Here is a 16516-nt window from a genome sequence, read left to right as displayed (position 1 = left end):
TGGGTGCATCCTAATTCTTTGGGCACACCTGACTCTGCAGCACACGGGGACTGAAGTTGTGGTGAGGAGATTGCACGTGCATATCTGCTCTCCCTCACTTTGTAGCTGGAAAAAAAATCAATGCAAAACCCTTCAAGATGCCTGGAAAGACCCGACATCTCCTGACTGAGCCGAGAAAGGGAAGTTCAAACAAAACCCCACTGCTGCGTCAAGGACAAGGGCTCCTTGCTTGCTCTTCTGGGGGTGGGTTACAAAATCCTCCTTCCTTATAGGTATATAAAATTCCTTTGGTTTAAGGCAAATAGAGCCTTGCTTGCCCTTGTTGTGGTGTGGAAGCAGCCTTCTCCCTGGGTCTGTGACTTGCTCTGCTTTGGAAAAAGCATTTTGCAGAGGAGAAGGTCTGAATTCCCTGTGCACGTGTTCCCAGGAACAGGGGCCAACCCGCTGCAGCCTGTTCCCGCAGCTGGGCTTTCTCCTTCTACTTTTTCCTATTAGTTGGGTGTTTTGAACTCAAATCTGAAGCTTTCTCTCATCCTTGCCCTCCTCCCTAGCTCCACCAGTTGGTCCAAGGGACAGACAGACCCCAGCCCACTAAAAGCCTGAAAATTAGCCAAAACCCACAGCTTGTGTGATTAGGCAGGCGTAGAGCAGCTTCCACCTGGGGAGGTTAAAAGTTATTGAATAACCAAACACTTTCGTCAGACGCCGATTGCTGCTGCGGACTCTGTGGGTATTTTAGTCACCAAAACCACAAGCAATTTTCCCCCATCCCAACCCTGGGGAGCCCAAGGGGATGCGCTGGTTGGGGTGATGGGCAGAGAGAGTCCTGGGAGAGCTGCAACATGCTGGGCATGGCCTGAGGAGGGGATGAGGACACTGCTGGGCCCCGGCGAGGGCGAATGCCACCGTGGGAAAGCTGGCTGGGGCTGCGCAGCCGGCTCGGCACCGCGCACGCAGCCCTCCCGCGGCTCCACCGTCCCCTCCGCCAGCTCCACCGTGAGCAAAGCCCTTTCTCCCCGCTGCCCAGGGCCTCTCTTCCCCTGCTCCGGCCAGCCCCCTGCCTCTTGGACGGCTCCGGAGCGATGGAGTCGGTGTGTGCCTTTTGTTTGCTCTTTTGGGGCTGAAATCCTGCAAGCCGGGGCGGGGGTGGGGGGGAGTGGGAGCTCGGCCAAGTGGCATCTGCAGCGGGGGCGAGCGGGGCACGATGCCCGATGCCTGGCTCTCTCCGGACACAAGTAAGGCTGGGGGTGGCGGGGGCACCTGGGGGGTCTGGCTGTGGGGAGGATCAGGGTGGTTCTGCGTGGCCGGGGGGGTGCGAATGTCTTTGGGTCCCACCAAACTGAGAGGTTTCCAGGAGTGGGAGCACCATGGTTCATTTGGGAGGGGATCATGGGGTCTGCTCTCCCCCACCTCCCCTGCTTGTCCTTTAGCCTGGGAGTCGCAGTGGGATCACTTCTTGTCTCCAACCCTCTGGGTGCTTCGCTTGTTCCACCCCTTGGGCCCATGTTTGGCCTTTGCACGGTGGGCTGGGGGCCAGTGCTGCCGTCAGCATCCCTTTGGCCAGATCAAGAGGTTGGCAGCTTCCTCCTGGCTCAGTGGATCAACGGGCTGGGGTCTGCAGGGCTGTTTTATGGACTGGAAGCCTTAAAAATCCCTCCCATGTGCATTTAGCTGCTCTTTTGGGACCTTTAGCTTCTCCTGCGTGCCATGGGCTGGTGAGGCATGCTCCACCTTGGTCAACCACTGTAAATTTTTGGCACGTGTTAGCTTAAGGGATGTGGGGTGCAGAGGGGTGGCTGTGGGGCCTGGGGAAGGGAGGAAGAAAAGCAGCTGAAGGGGAGGGGAGGCACCTCCAGCCTGTGCAGCAGCTTCTGTGGGGAGGAGTGTGCTCCTTCCTCCAGCAAGGACCTCATCCTGCAAACTGCGTCGGCACACAGCTGCTCTGGCTTCCTGGGAAGTCCTATTGATGCCAAAGCAATCCTGGGAGGGTGGGGGGGAGTGGAACGACTCAAGTTATCCAGGGCTGCGTGCGGCTGCAGATGTGAGGTCCTTACCCACCCCCCCCACCTCCCTGTTTTTTGGGGAGGTGTTCGGAGACCGTGATCAAAAGCTGGAGCTGCCGTCCATCTGCTTCTGACAACCTGAGCACTCGCTGGCAGCTTCTGAATTCAGAGCGTTGAATTCCTCAATAATTAGAGGTTTTCTTGCAAAAAAAACCATCTGGGCTTTTTCATTATGGGAATGAAAAGCCAAGGTGGGTGTGGGAGGGGGGCAGGTGGATTTTCAGCCTTAGCAACCCAAATCTTGAAATATTACATCAGCACCAAAGAGGTGTAATTAAGTAGGAAACAAATGAGCCCAGCTAATCTGTTTTGCTTGTTTGAGCTTAGCGGAGTGCAGAAAACAAACAGAGGCTGAATGATGAATGAGACTTTTTTTTTTTTTTTTAAAAAAGGGTTTTTCTTTCTCTGAGCCCTGAGGGGGGGTTGGGATGTGGGTCAGTAAACTCGGCCGCTCTCCCCCGTGGCTTGGAGGCCACCCGGCCGTGGCAGCCGAGGCTGTGTGCCGGCGCTTGCCGTTTGCCCGTTTCTTGCTTTAATTGGCTGCTTTGCCAAGCCAGCTCCCTTGGATGCCTTCCCGGAGGGATGGGGATGGATCTCTGAGCCGCTGTTCCCTGTGGCTGAGGGGGCATCAAAGCCGCGGCCCCGCAGGTCGCCGTGCAAGTGCCCTTTAGCGTGGGCTCTGCCGCCACATCCCTTCCTTGGCTGCAGCCCCAGGAGCTTCCGCGTGGCCCTGGGAGGGTGAGCCCCTGCCTGAGGTTAACTCCTGGCATCGGTGTTTCTGTCGCCGTGGCGCAGAGAACTGATGCTGTCAGTGCATCCTTGGGTGGCAGAAGAGCAGGGGCTGGGCAGCCCCTGTGTGGGGACCCCAGAGCATCCCCCCAGCCACTCCCCATCAGGACACGTCCCCAGCTGTGAAGTCAGTGACGTGAGCAGCGTTTCTCAGCCCTTTAAACACCCCAAAAGGCTTCAGCAGCTTGGCCGGAGCAGATCATGCCGCTGCCTCTCATGCCCAGCCATGCCCCCGCTGCCTGCAACTCCCCCCTGCCTGCACCCCGTCCACCGGCGTGGGCTTGCAGGGCTGCCGGCTGCTTTCGGCCGGCCGCGGCGGGGAGCAGGGCTGGCTGCCGTTTGTTTTCTCCATGTGCTCGCGTGCTTTCAGGCTCTGGCAGTGGCACGAGGTGCCAGGAGCAGATGGCAGCCATCGGCCGGGCTTTCTCTCAAATCCCTGTGGCTCCTGGCACCGCGCTGGGCAGCAGCTCCCGGTAACCCCCTCGCTCCCACACTGCTCTCCAGGGAAAGAGCTGGATCTTTTCTGCCTCTTCTTTGATCACACTGCATCTAAGCCCCCTCCCCAACTGGCTGAGGAGCTTCTCACTGTGGTTTACAGTGTGATGCCCTGTGCCGGAGGCTGAAGGGGACACGGCGTGAAAGGGGTTTGTGTTGCAGGCAAATGGATCTGAGCTGGTGTCAGCAAAGACCCATTTCCCCCGTGAGTCTCCAGCCAAACCTTCCAGAAATAGTTGTAAAACCAGAGGAAACGGGCAACTCGTTTGGTCCCAGGGAGGGCAGGTGACTCTGTGCCATGGAGAGGAGCGGGGGCTTGGCTGGGTGGGAGCAGAGCATGCAGGGTCCTGGGGGGCTGTTGGTGAGTAGAGTCACCCCAGGATGGTGGGTCTGGCCCCCTCCACGCTGGTGCTGAGGCCCTCCCTGGTCCTGGGTACACGTCTTCCCAGGCTGCACCATGACCCCAAAGTATTGCACGGCAGAGAGGATGCTCCCAGTGAGCTCCAAAATATTACATGGCAGAGGGGGTGTTCCCAGGGTGCTGGTGGTGACTGTCCTGGTCACCATCCCCTAAACCACCCTTGTTCTTCCTCTGTACCCTCGCTCTTGGTCCCGCACCTTTAGGCTGTTTTAACCTCCCTGCCGGGGTTGTGTCCCCGCTGGTGTCTCCAGCAGCCCCCACTTCCCCCGCGGGAGGATGCTGAGCCCCCTGCACACACATCTGACTCTCCCTCATGCCCCTCCCAGCCCTGCCCTGGCCCCCCCTCGCCCTCCCCTGCCACATCGCATCTCCTTCCCCCGGAGGGGCTGGAAAATTGGGAAACGGCCAAAATGAAACAAGTTTTCCCCTCCCCTCCTGGGTGACAATTTCAACTCCACAGGAGCTTGGTGGCAGCCAGCCGGTTCCTGCATCCACACCAGCCCCCAGCAGCCCCCCTGGATGGGAGATCCAGCCCCTGCCTCCTGTCATAACTAGCACAAGCATTTGCCGTATTATTATTATTATATTATTTAAATTGCTTTTTCTCTGCGAGGAAAAGGCTGGTGCTATTTATTCACAGGCGTTGCAGTCAGCTGCCTTGTTTCAGCAGTGTTGCAGCTCTCCAAGTAATAAGAGCATCTCTGGAAGAGAAAATTGAGCAACTCAGTAGCAGGCGGTGTCTTCCTCACCGAGCGAGGCTGTTTATCCTCCTCGTTTTGTTTCAGATGAATAAATTTGCCAGACAGCAATGATATTAGCCTCGTCTCAAAGACTTTATCAATTTGCAGTTGTCTCTTCGATGATAGTTTTTTATTGAACTGTCTGAGATGATTTCCAAAGAGAGGACTGCAATTTAAACTATTAAGTAATTTGGGAGAGCAATTAGTGTTAATCTGGAAACTCCCTGTGTTGCTCCCGAATAAATCAACCTCTCTGTGAGAGCCATGCTGAAAGTGCCTGGGCTGATTTATGTAAAAGGGGGGCTTTTGGCCAGGAAAACAACAAGGAGCAAGTTTCTTGCCTGGAAAACTTTAGTGCTTTCATGGTGCTGTGGCTCGGAGGGTGTCAGGGACTCGTGGGAGCCGGGCTTTGTTCCCAGGGTCTGCCAGTGGGACGGGGTGCCCTTCCAATGCATCCCCACCTCCGAAACACTTCTCTGCTGGCAGCCGAGCACAGCCCTGCGGTGCTCCCCAGAAAGGTCTCGGTTTGACCCGGTGCTGGGGCTTTGCTTCTGGCCTTGTCTGTGCAATGGAGATGGAGGAGGGACGGCAGGGAGATGAGGGAAGGCCAAGGAGACCCCCGTCTCCCCCCTTGCTGCACACTCCCATGGGATCGGATCCAGCTCACGTCTGCCCAGAGCATGTCAGGTGCTAGAAACCTTGTCCCATCAGTTGGAGCTGGTGGAGGTGAAGCCTCTTCCTCCTCTGTCATGTTCTCCATTGGCTTCTGCTCAAAACCAGCCACCAAAACTCTGTGTGAGGTCTCCAAAGCTAGCCTGTACAAGCAACCTCTGTGCTCTGCTTGGGCATCCTTGCTCAAGGCAGGGCCAGAGGTGGTTGCTCAAGGCCATGACCCAGCCAAGTTTCAAATAACTCCAAGGATGACAATCCCATGTGTTTGACCACCTTCATGAGGAACGCTTTTTTTTGCCCCTGATAACAAGTCAGAATTTCTCATGTTCCAACTAGTGTTGTTGCATCTCATCCTGCCTCTGGTGACCTCCAGCTGTCTTATCCCCAGCTTCCACTTAGGTGGTTGCAGACAGCCATTAGGTCTCTTCCCCTCCTTTTCTTTGGGAAGAAGGAGCCCAGCTACTGCAGCCTCCCCTTGTGCATTGTGTGCTCCTGCTCCAGTCCTTGCTCAGGTTGGTGGTCTCCACTGGACTCCCTCCAGTGTGTCCATGTCTGTCCTATCCTGGGGAGCTCAGAACTGGCCACCATCCAGACCTGCAAGTACCAAATAGAGGGGAATAATACAGTACAAGGAAGCAGTTGGCCTTGGCCAAACTGAACCATGGTTCTTCTTGTCCACCAGAATCTCCAGATCCTTTCCTCCAAAGCTGCGTTCCAGACATGTGGACCCAGCCTGTCCTGTTACTTGGGGTTATACCATTCCAGGGGCAGGACTTGGTGTTTGCTTACAAACTCCTGTTGGGCTGCTTCTGCAGCCCATCGTGGTCCCTCTGTATAGCAGCCCTGCCTTCCAGCATGTCAACTGCTCCCCCTTATCTGGTATCATCTGAAAATGAGCTGAAAGTGCAACCTGCCCCCAACTTATCTGCTTATCTACAATTTGGCCACAAGGATACTACAGGAGACTCTGTTAAAGGCCTTGCTAAAGTGAAGTTATACAGCTTGTGCTGCTCTGTCCTGTTCCACAGAGCCAATCGTCTCACCCTGGAAGGTGATAAGGTCCATTTGTCATGATTTACACCTAATAAATCCCTGCTGACAGTTCCCAATGATTTTCTTGTCCATCATGGATGGAAACAGCTTCCGAGAAGGATTTGCTCCATCACCTTCTCAGGCAAGCTGAGCAACCTGTGGTTCCCTAGATCATCCTTGCTGGATGATGGGTGACATTGCTTTTTTCCTGTCCTTTGGAAACTCCCCTGATCCCCACTGTCATTCAGCGACAGCAGCAACCTTGAGCAAGGGCAGAGTCAGAGGGGCGAAGGCAGTCCCAGCAGAGTAGAGAAGCCATCACAGCCCTGCTTGCCCCCACCTTGCCTTTCTCCTCAAGGTCATCCCAGGGAAGATATTTCTGTTTGCAGGGAGCATGACGATACCTTGCGAATGGCAGCCTGGAGAGCCTCCACCTCTCCAGACTTCTGTTTGGTGCTATTGTTATTTTCTGGTGGCTGCCGGTTCCCCATACAAATACCTTCGTAATCCACTAAGGGACCTCACATCTCCCTTTCTTTCTTCTTTTTTTCTTTTTCTAAAACAATTAGCTTGGCTCAAGCCCTCTGCAATACATCAATTAATACAAGCTGCGGCAGTAAATTAAAGGGAAACAGGAACAACTATGCTGGGATTAGGTCACTGAAACTATAAACTTTGGAACAAATCAGATTTCCTTGGGAAGGGAAATGGACAGCGGTGATATGTCAAGTTGTGAGATGAGACAGGCTCAGAGCAACTTTCCAGAGTCTCTTGACTTGGCCGCTGGATGCCAGAACTTCTTCCCTAGGGAAAGTTTTGGGTTGCCAGACCCCGTTGCTGCTAATAAATGCTTGGATGGCCAAACAAACAAACAAGAAGAGGGAGAAAATGGAAAAGAGGGTGGGGTGAAGCTGCACGGCTGCTCTGGGCGGTGTATGGTGTGTAGTTGTATCAAGACTTGTTGCCAGCCAGGTCAAGCCCCTTATCCCCTCCTCTGCGGTGGTTGATGCTCTTGGATTTTGTATATTGCTATGCTAGAAGGTCAGATTGGTTCATCCCTAGCTCACCAAGTAACATTTTTGTCCTGCACAACAGTAGTAGGGAGCAATGCTGGCAAGGGTAATGGTGCTCAGTGGTCCCTGCAGAAGGGCCAGGGGAAGGCAGGGCACTCACACCTCTGTGCCAGCTCAGTCTGCAGCCAAAAGGGCCAAAAAGTCCTCCCAAAAGCCAAGGTGACTGGTACAACAGCAATTTATGCACTGAGGGAGCAAAAGAATCCTTGCCCTGGTGCTCCAACAAGGTGCAGGCAGTCCCTTCCCCTGCCCATCCTCTGCACCTTGCTGCCGGTACCCAGGACAGACAGACTGCCGGACAGAGGTCATCTGTTATCCCCCTCCCTAGGGAGGATCCACTTGTGTTCCCAGTGATCTGAGGTTGGTGGAAGGCCAGGAGTGGGGGTTTACACCCTCCTGGGGTGCTCGCCAGCAGAGATGATTGCAGCCCATGTGTTCTCATTAGCCGCATAAATGCCTCATCTCTTTGGCCTCTTACTCAATTCTTGGCTTCAGTGAGATGCTACAAACTGAATTACATGCTGCGTGCATGAGCGAAACTTTTCCTACTCTCAGCTCTGCATCATCCCTCCCTCCTCTCTTCCCACATCTTCTGTCTTCACCCTGTGCTTAGTCCCCTGGGCTGGTTGTGCAAAACCTATGAGGTCCCCACCGCCTTCACAGGAACGTCCCTCTCGTCCTGAGCACAAACTCTTGCTTGCTGCTGCTATCTGAGCACTGGGCTGGCTCCCAGCACTTAACCCCTGCCCACGCAGCTTCGTTAGCAGCAGTGTGAAGGCCACCGCATCCCCTCACCTCCAGACAGAAGTCTTGCTAATGATGGAAACGTCTGCTGGTGGAGTTGGAACAGCGTGGGAGCTGCAGGGACAGGGATGCGGTGCTCTGTCTTGAAAAAACAACCCTACATGGCCTTTTATTTCCTCCAGCACTAATGATGTTTCTCAGCCACCTCAGCTCATTCCGAGCATCAAAGTTGCGAGCCAACGCTCTGGGCTTCTCGTGTTGTCAGAGAGGAGAGGCATGTCTGGAGGTGGAGCTGTGGTGGGCTCCAACACCTTCCAAGGCTCCCACCTCTCACTGGAGAAGAACCATAGCAGGCAAAAGTTGCAGGGGACCACAGGGGACCTGGTCGTCTGCAGGGCTGCACCCTACAGCAGTTGGTGTGGACTCTGCCATGGCAAAAGCCCCTGTAGCGGATGGGTGATGGAGTAAGGTTGAGTAGATGTGTCATGGAGTAAGGTAGTGGTGAGAGCACGGTCTTGGCAAACTTGGTTAACCAAGTTTCCTGCTTCTTGCTTTTGGTTAAACCAAAGCTGTTCCACCTCTCCCTGCTCTAAGGGAAGGTAAATCCTGCAGATCCTGCCCGTGTTTTGCACTCCTTTCTGAGGTAACACCTGAAGGGATCGAAGGGATGCCTGAGACAATTCCTGTCATCTTCATGAGTCATTGTACGACACTGCCACTGCCTCCCTGCCTGGGGCCAGGCTGCCATGCCAAGCACACAGCCAGCTCCAGGCTGTGTTGGAAAAGCTGGCTTTGCCATCCTCAGCCCGATGTCTCTGCTGACTGCTGCTGGGGACAGCATTTGCGATCTCTCTGTGTATAAACCGGCGTGGTAATGAAACCCTGGGAGCAGATTTGTGATGAGAGGCAGATGTTCACCCCTGTGAAACCACAGAGGTGGTTTCATACGGAGTACCACACCCGATTTATTGCTCTTGCACCACCTCTTCCTTGTATTGAGTGGGGACAGGGATGGGAGAAACAAAGAAATTTCAGTATCACTGAAGGCAAATTCTGGTCTTGGCTGTTCTGGTGGACCCATATCGTTTGGCTTCTTTCTTGATCTTCTCCTCCTCTGAATTATTTTTTCCTAAGCCCTCCTACCCTCTTAATGACAGAGACCTGATCCCAGAAAACGTGTTACCATGCAATGTGATGACAACCAAAACCCTTCATGTTCATGTAGACTCCAAGACCGATGTCAGGAGGACCCCCAACCAACTCAGATGAGCATCTCAGCACTGGTGTAGCAGAACTTGCACTACTCCAGTGTCTTGCTTGTCTTTCTGAAGTTAATATCCCCAATTCCCTCATGGGAACCAACACATACCATTGAGTGAGAATGAGCCATCAGGCTGGAAGAGGCCAAGACAGCAAAGCAAAGTGGGATTTGTAGCTGGAGATAATGTCTGCTCAAACCTCTGCTAGCAATGCCCACATTCACACCAATGAAGCCTCAATCTTTGGCTCCCTTCAATCTTTCCTCCTCCCTGTCCAGCTGCATCTTGGGTTTCTGTGGCTGCTTGGGGTTTTCTGGGGTCCTCAAGGCTGTTGTGGGGAGTGGAGATGACTGCAGCGAGATTGGGAGGTTCAGACACTGGCTAATCCTGTTAGGAAGCCAGTGGTTATTGCAGGGCTTCCAGTGGGACCTGCTAAATGAACCGTAATTCTGTAATGAGATTTCCTTTTCCCGGCCAGACTAAATGTTCTTGGCCACTGGGAATAAAAGGTCGGGGGGAAGAAAAAATACAGAGAGAGAAAGAAAAAGGGGAGGGGGAAGCCTGTCTCAGTCTCCATCTATCTCGATTGTATCAAAGATTTGAAGAGCTCTCAGATGTGCCTGGTTATTGCAGCTCACTTCTGCGACCCGTGAGTGCAGCTCAGGGCAATAGGCTGCCCTGTCCTCCTCTGCAGGGGGTTGATAGGACCCTGAGAGCAAGAAAAACACATTTGAGGTTGTGATATCACTCCAAAATTCAGAGAAGGTGAGAGAGACTTCTTTACAAACCAGCAGGATGCTGAAGAGGGAAGGGGAAACAGGCTGCAGGGCTAGTGAGGAAAAAACATACCCTAGAAAGACAGCGATTTCTTTGTAGGAAAGCTGATTACACCAAGAAACATCCCAGGTGTGCTTTATTCTGACTTCTAGCTGCAACGGGGAAAAGCCAGCAGCCTCCTGCTCTTCCCCAGGAGGTCTCTGGGGTATGATTGCAGGCAGAGTCTGAAGGGCAGGGATGCTTTGGGCTGGGGCAGCTCAGCACCGGTCCTGTCCCCGGGGGTTCAGCAGTGGGTCACCCATGCCACTGTGGCCCTGGTGCTTTGCCTGCGGGGAGGTCAGGGCATAGATTAATTTGACCTATGTTCTTTGCAAACAGTGGGGTTTTTTAGGTGAAAACCCACGGTGGAGGCTGGCATTAGCTCAAAGACCATCCGCTGCTCGTGTGGGACGGTTGGCCCCGTGCTCTGTCGGCAGCGGGATGGGGACAGCTGCCCACCGCGGTGCAGCAAGGGCACATGCTCAGCCCGGCACGGACAGCTGCATTAAACCCCTAAACCCCTCCTCGGCTAGGAAGAGCGTGCCCCACAAGTCCATAAAACAACACATTTCTGATTTAAACAGCTCCTCTTCCTCCTGGCGAGGGGCTCTGGGGAGCGCTGGTGTGACTCCTTGCTCCCTGACAAGGCAAGAGTCCCAGCTGCCAAGCCCCGAGGGGTGGCATTGGTGGCAGGAGTGACACTTGGGTCACACAGGGGACATGCCTGGCTACAGGGCCGGTGCTACCTCAGACACAGAGTCAGCCACTGGTAATGCACCTGGTGCAATCGCAGCCTCTGCTAACACCACATCCCTCCCCTCCTCCTCCATCAGCTTGCTTGCAAGTGTTCCCAAACTTCCCAAACTGGCCTCATTTTGCCCCAGGATGGGAAGCCAACCTCCCTGGGAAAGGGCTGGGCTGGGGAAGGGCTGGGCTCTCTGCTCCATCGCTTGCTCGGTGTGGGCTCTGCTGGGGAGCAGTTCGGGGCTGGGAGCTTTTGCTGCAGCCCAAGGAGCAGGGAGAGATCCGCCTGCTGTGACTTGGTGTTTTGCAACAGCTCTTTTCTTGCTTGATCTTGATCTTGCTGGTTTTTTTTTTTCTTTTCTTTCTGGTCTTTCTTTTCAAGTGTCTGACTCTCTAATTTATTTCTGTCTAGATGGCAAACAGAAGCTATTGGTTTGCCAAGTCCCAGGCTGGGTTTCTCTGGCTGTGGCTGGTGCTTTAGGGTGAACATTTTCCAGCCTTCCCCTGCTCGAGGGATTCCTGTGGTCCTTCAACCTCACAGTGAAAACCCTGAGCCCTGTCTCTCATCCAGCAGGCAGGTGAGGAAAAAGAAAAGTGCTTTAATTTTTTTTTTTCTTTGAAATTTAGTCCCAGGGGTGCTGCAAACATGTGGCTCACCCAGGACCCTTCTGTACCTTGGTTTCTCCATTTGTAAAATTGGGACTGCTGAGAGGAATGGTTATTTTCCAGCATTTCACAAGGTAGTGCTTCACAGGTCCAAGGTGGCCTTTTTAGTTGTTAGTCTGTTTTTCCTGTTTACTATGTTTTTAGCCTCAAAGCTCTCCCTCGGGCTGCGTGGATGGGTGCCTCCCGCTCCTAACTCAGAGCCTGTTTCCAGGCCATCAGCTGCTCTTGCTGCAAAAAACCCTCAAATGAGGATGGGATAATAACATTGCTAAAAATAAAATAAAAATCTGAGTGTTTTGGATACCAGCTCTCCTGGTATCTTCTGAGCACCTCTCCTCCCTCTTGGCCCACAACTATTCGATATTGGTCTCAGCAGGGCAGAAAACATTGTTGGGCTGGAGATGGATGCAATGGGGCTGGGTCTGTCCTGCTCCACCAGCCGTGATGCTTGGCCAGCATGAGGGCAAAGCCCGTGGGTCTCCATCCTCCTGCCTGGGCTCTTCTCCAGTGTTTAGTGGTGGAGTGAGAGGGGGATTTAACACATCTGACATGCAGCGGTGTCAGCCTTGTCCGGGGACACTGATGAAGTCTAGAGGAGCTGCAGCCACAAGCCAACTTCCATTGCCAAAGGGCTTCTGCCAATGGCCTGATGGCGAAGGGACCATCCCCTGTGCTGAAGGGGCTGTTGAAGGAGTCCAAGGGCAATGGCAGTGTTGCTCCCGCTGGAATCTCACTTCCCCCCCGCTTTGGGGCCAAGGTGGGACCCATCGCCCACAGATCCAGAGCTGGACCACGAGCAGAAGCTCAACCAGATAGAGCTGGAGAGCTGCAGCAGCAAGCCCTGCCGCCGTGACCCTTGGGCTGGCAGACAGATTACCAACCAGCTCTGCACAAAGCATTACAGAAAGGCGAGGGTATCCACAAGCTTGTTAGGCAAAGCCCGAAAGCACACAGCTACAGCTGGCTGGAGGCGAAACCCTAGGTCAGATGTTAATGTCACAGCAATCAATTTAATCAGGACTTCACCGAGTCGTCTCATAAGAGCCGAAGCATGTGAAGACACAGCAGGGAAAGCAGAAGCCTGGAAATAAAAACAGTTGGGGCCCCTCCAGCGTTTCTCTGGCACAGAGAGACAGGATTTCCCGGGATTTCACCTCCTCCCTCTACAAACTGGGCAGGATCCCAGGTTCGGGTGGTGGGACTAGGAAAGTCTATGTGTGCCCATCTGGAAACCTCTCCTTGCCTGGGACTTAACCATGGCCCAGCCTGGGAGGGTAACTCCAGCTAAAGAGCGAAGAAAATATATTTTAGCTCCCCCAGAGCAGCTGGTTTGGGTTTTGTGGGCAGTGATGTCACCCTTGGTGGAGTTACTATCACCCACCGGAGGTATCAAGAGGTGGAAATCTTTCAGCTTTTAAACACAGGCACAATTTTCCTTCCCCAACAGCACCAAAACACTAGAAGGTTTGGGGAGCTGTTTTTCTTTTTGGGGACACCTTTGGCACCACTTTCCTAAGGAAACAGGGTTCATCCAGCTGTGCTCTTGTTTATCCATCTGTCTCTTCCTAACAAATCCAGCTAATTTTGACCAAATTTAATGGGAGGGTTCAGACCTCAAAAATAGGATGTTTTTGTGAGTTGCATGAAAATGGGTCCCAGGTGGCTGGAATGGGCGGGACACCAAGCAGGGGGCTGGGATTTGGGCTGAAATGCACGTGGCACCGGTGACCTTGCAAGGAAACATCAGGGATGTTTTCAACCACAGGCAAAGTCTTCGTCAACCTTAGAGCTGATGTCAGCCCCGCTGGGGGATGGGGTCCCTGGTGCTAATGAAGCTCTCACAGGTGACACTGGTGAGCTGCTGAGCCCTGATTCCCTTTCATTAGTGGGGTCAGCCCTGCTTTCAGGAGCCTGAAACAAGAGGGGCTGCATGTGAGCAGGATTTGGCCGTGGGGAGCCTCTTGCAGCCTAGAGGTAGGTGAATCACTGAGGCCGAGCTGCGTCTGGAGGTAGCCAAAAAGCTGTAAATTGCTTTTTTTTTTTTTAAAAAAAAAAAAAAATGCAGTGAACTCAGGGCCTGGCACGTTCAAACCTGCTGCTAGGGCTTCGCATCAGGCTGCCGAGCTCTCCTGGCCATGCTAGTGCTCGTCGGCTCAAATCAAAGCGGTTTGTGGAAGGGTTTGCTTCATCTTGGTTTAAATAGAAGAAGCTGTTTAATACCTTTAAATTACAGCAGCGTTTCAGTATCCCATTAAAGTCATTCCAGAAATAATTCTAAATTCCTGGCATAGCTTCTGCAAACTTCTCCCAAGTCAGTGGAAAGGCTGAGCACCATCTTTCTTTGTTTGGTCTGTGGAAGAAAAGGGGAAAAAAAAAACAGCTCTGTCTCTTTATTTCTTGTTTTTCTCCCTCTTTTTGGGGAGCTGCTGACTCACACGTTTGGGCTGCAAAAGATCCTCAGTTGTTGTTTGGCCGCGGCCAAATGGTGCTGATTCAGAGGTGGGTGACCAACATTTTTGTGTTCCCCTATGCTTGTGCATCCCCCAAGGCTTTTTTTGTGGTGGTGTTGTTTTGTTTTTTTTTTTCTGGGGCTGTGAGTAATTTGTCGCCTTCCCCTTGGTCGATGCAAATGGGGCTGCATCACTTTGCTGCTCCTTCCAGGCTGGAAGAAACTGGGGTCAATGTGATGGAGGGGCTGCACAGCTCGCTCCTCCTCGTGGGGTGCCCCAAATACGCTGCTTGGCTTAAGTGGGTCGGGGAGGGAGGGGGACTAGGGATGCTGGAGCCTCCCTCCCCACCCATCCTGCGGGGAGGCACGTGAGGGGCTTTGCTAGTGGGTAGTGGAGTATTTTTGGCATTTTTTTCTTCTTGCTCTTTTTTAGAAATTAAGAACTCGACAGCAGCTGTTTCTCTGCTTTTGGGTTTGCTTTGTGTTCTTTTTTGCAATGAATGCGTTGCAGATTTGGCTTATCAGGCTTGTCAGCCTGCTCCAAGCCCTCCGCTCTCCTCCCCGTCCCTATTTACCCAGGGCGCTGGCTGACGCAGGGCCCTTTCCTGTGTTTGTCACCACCCACCCCAAGGTCCTCCGGTGATAACTTTTCATTTAAGATTAGGGATTTGGGTCTTTTCAAAAGAGTCTTTAACCTACAGTCCTCTGAAAATGTGTCGCTTAATAGAAAAAAATAACATCTCTAAATATACTGTTTAAGGTTGACACAAAAGTGATTTTTCTAGTTTGTAATTACCCAGATAATTGATCCAAAGGTTAAAAGGTACCATTCAGGGGCTGGATCCCACTAGAAAGGAATGGGCTTGAAATAGGGACTCAGATGGTATAAAATACTGAGAACTGGCTGGTTTTAGCTGGCTTTAATGAGTTCAATTCTGCTGATTTCAGTGGAGTCGTGTAGCTCTGCCGCTGCCGAGCATCTGCCCCCAAACTTACAGCTGCTGGTGGATGGCTCAGGCACTTGTGTTTCAAAACAGTGTTTGCATCTGAATAACCCAGAAGTAACTCGAACCCCTTTCAGCCTGTGAAGCGAGGTCTTAAAGCAGGTTTTTTAATCTGTCTAAATTAGACCCTGGATTTACAAGAAGTCCTTGAACTTTGGTGTGTTTTTCAGCCCTCCAACATGTCCTTAAAATGATAATGAAAGCAGTTTTGATTTTGATGGAAAGGTGGTTAGGGCTTGGGCTGGAGGAAACATGCTACTGTGACTTTTAAAGGTAGGGGGTTCACATTTTGAAATACAAGAAAAAGAAATGCAAGGGAAGACAGACAGGTACTTCTCTGCCCTGTAATAGTGATGAAACATTAATTCATCCCCCTGGAATTTCTTGTTTGTGTGCTCCCATAATTTCATTTCTTTGGTGTCTGTATGAAGCTTGAGTTAGTTGAATGCCAGAAGCCAAATACTCTTCGAATAATATCTTTTTATTAGATTTGGTGTGTGCATGCGTGCCCACACGTATGTGTGAGAGAGAGATCACCCTTTATAACCCACTTTATACCCTTGGAGGCTGTGAGATGTGCTCTGAAAGAATCTTTCCAGCAGCATGTTTTGAACTCTAACCCCCAGTGCAGGGAGGTTTAAGGCATATATTTGGGTTTTGGTGGGATTTACAGGTGTCGTGTCAGAAGGGAGGGCAGTTTTGGGGAAAAGCTGACATTAGTGTTTGTGCTGGAAGACTTCACATTGCCACATCCCTGCGTGGTAGCTCAAGATTTGATACAGCTCCTGAAAGTGGGGAGCAAAGTGTTTCCCCCCAAACATGCCCTGGAGCTTGTGGGCTGGTGGAGCTGGGAGTTGGCACAGGGATGTTTCTAAAAGAAAACTCTCTTGGCCAGGTCCTCCCAGGTTTTAAAGGCAACCTAGATTTGATCAGACCCACATTTTTTCCCCATGCACCTTGCAGAGGGGAGGATGCCGAAGAAGGCCCCCCCCCCCCCCCCGAGCTAGTGGCATGGGTGTGCCTTACACGGTGGAGGACAGAGGAAGGAGGCAGCAGGACGACTCCTTGCAGGTCCCGCCTGGGATCTGCGTGTTCCAGGTGGGCACAGGTACCTGTATTTGTGCCCACAGCAAACACTTCACCTGCGGCCAACCCAGCAGAGAGCGCAAAGCTCCAGCTCAGCTGGGGACTTCCCAGGCCCTCCTGTGCTGCTCTGCTCGAGGAGAGGACAAGAGCGAAGGCTCACTGCCACCTCTAGGCAAGCACCAGCATAGGCACTTGCTCTAAACTAGAGCACAGACAGACAATCCTGGGATTTGTCCCAAATCACTGCAGCCTCTGTGCCAGACCCCCCTATCAGCTGGTGTGTGTGTGTGTGTGTGTGTGTGTGCAGTTACATAGGCTCCTTAAGCTTTAGTATAAATATGTTTAGCCGTTTCTTTATTCCCCGGGCAGTAATCCCTCGAACGCATTTTGAGTTGCATAGAAATAGCAGCCGAATAACTCCAGAGCTGCGGCTGCCGGGGATATTGTGTGTGTGATCTGTGCC

General features: G+C 52.7%; 1 protein-coding gene across 2 annotated transcripts in view; it reads left to right on the top strand.

The window, feature by feature from the left end:
• Nucleotides 1-984: 984 nt before the first annotated feature.
• Nucleotides 985-16516, top strand: part of NOS1 (nitric oxide synthase 1) — a 76820-nt gene continuing 61288 nt past the window's right edge. For both annotated transcript variants that reach the window (XM_074844110.1, XM_074844108.1), the window contains exon 1: nucleotides 985-1091. The gene's annotated coding sequence lies outside the window, so the exon portion shown is untranslated. The remainder of the gene's footprint in view (nucleotides 1092-16516) is intronic.

This window comes from Strix aluco, chromosome 18 (genome assembly GCF_031877795.1).
Source record: "Strix aluco isolate bStrAlu1 chromosome 18, bStrAlu1.hap1, whole genome shotgun sequence".
NCBI lineage: Eukaryota > Metazoa > Chordata > Aves > Strigiformes > Strigidae > Strix > Strix aluco.
The sequence above is the reverse complement of the archived record's forward strand: the minus strand, read 5'-3'. Positions and strand labels throughout refer to the sequence as shown.